At 38.4% G+C, this 4165-nt stretch overlaps 1 non-coding gene across 1 annotated transcript; it reads right to left on the reverse strand.

The window, feature by feature from the left end:
- Positions 1–2410: 2410 nt before the first annotated feature.
- LOC130963745 (small nucleolar RNA R71) lies at positions 2411–2518 on the reverse strand. The gene has a single exon (XR_009079865.1). It is a non-coding gene; the product is annotated as a small nucleolar RNA R71 (small nucleolar RNA).
- Between the last annotated feature and the right edge of the window lie 1647 nt (positions 2519–4165).

The following is a 4165-nucleotide window of genomic DNA, read 5'->3' on the forward strand; positions in this document are numbered from 1 at the left end:
CCCTACACGAGCTTGCCATGGAAAGGAGTAAGAAGGATTGGATGAAGACAGTAAGAAAGCAGAGAGACGGAAGGGAAGGCATCTTCATACGCTTATCTGAAGCTCTCACCAATGATATACATAAGTATCTCTATCTTTATCTTTATGCTTTATTCGTTTATCACTATACCCATTTGAGTCTGCCTGACTGAGATTTACAAGGTGACCATAGCTTGCTTCATACCAACAATCTCCGTGGGATCGACCCTTACTCACGTAAGGTATTACTTGGACGACCCAGTGCACTTGCTGGTTAGTTGTGCGAAGTTGTAGTGATCACAATTTCGTGCACCAAGTTTTTGGCGCCGTTGCCGGGGGATTGTTCTTGTGTATGGACAACTGACGGTTCATCTTGTTGCTTAGATTAGGTATTTTTTTTTTTCAGAGTTCTTTAAGGATGAATTCTAGTGTTTCAAGGTGATGTTCTTATCATCACCAAAGCTGATTGATTTTCATCAATTTAGCTCTTGAATGCAATGTCCTACTGAAGCTTAGCCGGCCATGTCTAATTCCTTTAGACTAAAGCTTTAGACTAACATTGCATGATTCCTGGAATTCTCATTAAGAATTTTGATACCTTTATTTTCCTTTTCACTTAATTTTCGAAAAATCACAAAAAAAAAAAATTCACAAAAACCATAAAAACCAAAAATATTTGATGTTTCTTGCTTGAGTCTAGTGTCTCATCTTAAGTTTGGTGTCAATTGCATGCATTCATTCATGTGTCTTAAGGATCTTCAAGTAATTCTTGATGATTTCTTACTCTGATCTTTGAATTCTTTTGACTTGAGTGTTTGTGTGTCTCATATAGTGTCAATAGTATACAAACTGCTAAGTTTGGTGTCTTGCATGCATTGTTATTTGATTCTTGTTGCATTTTGATTATTAAAAATCCTAAAATATTTTTTTTACTTGTGTCTTTTCAAGTCAATAATACAGAGAATTGAAGATTCAGAACATACTGCAGAGGAATTATACAGAAAAAGCTGGGCATTCAAAAATGCCCAGTGAAGAAGGCAGACTGGCGTTTAAACGCCAGCCAGGGTACCTGGTTGGGCGTTTAACGCCCAAAAAGGGTGCATTTTGGGCGTTAAACGCCAGAATTGATACCATTCTGGGCGTTTAACGCCAGGATGGCAAAGGGGGAAGATTTTGTTTTCAAAATCAATTTTTTTTCAATTTTTCAAAGTTTTTCAAAATCAAATCTTTTTCAAATCATATCTTTTCAATCAAATGTTTTCAAAATCAATTTCTTTCCTTTTTCAAAGATACTTACTAACAATTAATGATTTGATTGAACATTTTTTGCCTTTTCTGTTGAGGAAGGTTTTATGTTTGAATCATATCTTTTCTTGTTAGGCAAGTCATTAATTTTTAAAATCATATCTTTTCAAATTGTTTTCAAATCATATCTTTTAAAATTGTTTTCAAATCATATCTTTTAAAATTATTTTCAAATCATATCTTTTTTCAATCACATCTTTTTCAAAATAAGTTTTCAATCATATCTTTTTGATTTCTAATTTCAAATCTTTTTCAAAAATCACTTGATTCTTTTTCTATTCTTAGTTTTTGAGAATCAATTAGTGTTTTTCAAAATGTTTTCAAAATATTTTACTTAATTTTCGAAAATTACTTCCCTTCTTCTCACATCCTTCTATTTTTGGACTAACACTATCCCTTAATGCAAAATTCGAACTCCATCTTCTTTGATAAAGTTCGAATTTTCTACCTCTGTCTTCTACTTTTCTTTTCCTCTGACACCTCAAGGAATCTCTATACTGTGACATAGAGGACTCCATATTTTCTTGTTTTCTTCTCTTTCATATGAGCAGGAACAAAGACAAAGGCATTCTTGTTGAAGCTGACCCTGAACCTGAAAGGACCTTGAAGCGAAAGCTAAGAGAAGCTAAGGCACAACTCTTTATTGAGGACCTGACCGAATTCTTCAAAGAAGAAGAACCCATGGCAGCCGAAAACAACAACAATGCCAACAATGCAAGGAAGGTGCTGGGTGACTTTACTGCACCTACTCCTGACTTCTATGGGAGAAGCATCTCTATCCCTGCCATTGGAGCAAACAACTTTGAGCTTAAGCCTCAATTAGTTTCTCTAATGCAACAGAATTGCAAGTTCCATGGACTTCCAATGGAAGATCCTCATCAGTTCTTAGCTGAATTCTTGCAAATCTGTGACACAGTCAAGACTAATGGGGTAGACCCTGAGGTCTATAGACTGATGCTATTTCCTTTTGCTGTAAAGAGACAGAGCTAGGATATGGTTGGACTCACAACCTAAAGAAAGCCTGGACTCTTGGGAAAAGCTAGTCAATGCCTTCTTGGCAAAGTTCTTTCCACCTCAAAGATGGAGCAAGCTTAGAATGGAAGTCCAAACCTTCAGACGGAAGGATGGTGAATCCCTCTATGAAGCTTGGGAAAGATACAAACAATTGATCAGAAAATGTCCCTCAGACATGCTTTCTGAATGGAGCATCATAGGTATTTTCTATGATGGTCTCTCTGAACTATCCAAGATGTCTTTGGATAGCTTTGCTGGAGGATCTCTTCATCTGAAGAAGACGCCTACAGAGGCTCAAGAGCTAATTGAAATGGTTGCAAATAACCAATTCATGTACACTTCTGAAAGGAATCCTGTGAACAATGGGACTAGTCAGAAGAAATGAGTTCTTGAGATTGATACTCTGAATGCCATATTGGCTCAGAATAAGATATTGACTCAACAAGTCAATTTGATTTCTCAAAGTCTGTCTGGAATGCAAAATGCACCTGGCAGTACTAAGGAAGCTTCATCTGAGGAAGAAGCTTATGATCCTGGGAATCCTTCAATGGAAGAGGTGAATTACCTAGGAGAACCCTATGGTAACACCTATAACTCTTCATGGAGAAATCACCCAAATTTCTCATGGGAGAATCAAGAGAGACCTCAACAAGGTTTCAACAACAATAATGGTGGAAGAAACAGGTTTAGCAATGGCAAGCCTTTTCCATCATCTTCTCAGCAACAGACAGAGAATTCTAAGCAGAACTCCTCTGACTTAGCAACCATGGTCTCTGATCTAATCAAAACCACTCAAAGTTTCATGACTGAAACAAGGTCTTCCATTAGGAATTTGGAAGCACAAGTGGGACAGCTGAGTAAGAAAATTACTGAACTCCCTCCAAGTACTCTTCCAAGCAACACAGAAGAAAATCCAAAAGGAGAATGCAAGGCCATCAATATGGCCGAATTTGGAGAGGAAGGGGAGGAAGTGAACGCCACTGAGGAAGACCTCAATGGGCGTGCACTGACCTCCATAGAGTTCCCCAATGAGGAACCATGGGAATCTGAGGCTCAAAATGAGACCATAGAGATTCCATTGGACTTACTTCTGCCTTTCATGAGCTCTGATGAGTATTCTTCCTCTAAAGAGGATGAGTATGTCACTGAAGAGCAAGTTGCTAAATACCTTGGAGCAATCATGAAGCCAAATGACAAGTTATTTGGAAATGAGACTTGGGAGGATGAACCCCCTTTGCTCACCAAAGAACTGGATGACTTGTCTAGGCAGAAATTACCTCAAAAGAAACAAGATCCTGGGAAGTTTTCAATACCTTGTACCATAGGCACCATGACCTTCAAGAAGGCTCTGTGTGACTTAGGGTCAAGTGTAAACCTCATGCCTCTCTCAGTAATGGAGAAGCTAAGGATCTTTGAGGTACAAGCTGCAAGAATCTCATTAGAGATGGCAGACAACTCAAGAAAACAAGCTCATGGACTTGTAGAGAATGTTTTGGTAAAAGTTGAAGACCATTACATCCCTACTGATTTCATAGTCCTAGAGACTGGGAAGTGCATGGATGAATCCATCATCCTTGGCAGACCCTTCCTAGCCACAGCAAAAGCTGTGATTGATGTTGATAGAGGTGAACTGATCATTCAAGTGAATGAAGAATCCTTTGTGTTTAAAGCTCAAGGATATCCCTCTGTCACCATGGAGAGGAAGCATGAAGAGCTTCTCTCAATTCAGAGTCAAACAGAGGCCCCACAGTCAAACTCTAAGTTTGGTGTTGGGAGGCCACAACCAAACTCTAAGTTTGGTGTTGAACCCCCACATTCAAACTCTAAG

Source organism: Arachis stenosperma, chromosome 2, assembly GCF_014773155.1.
Source record: "Arachis stenosperma cultivar V10309 chromosome 2, arast.V10309.gnm1.PFL2, whole genome shotgun sequence".
Lineage (NCBI taxonomy): Eukaryota > Viridiplantae > Streptophyta > Magnoliopsida > Fabales > Fabaceae > Arachis > Arachis stenosperma.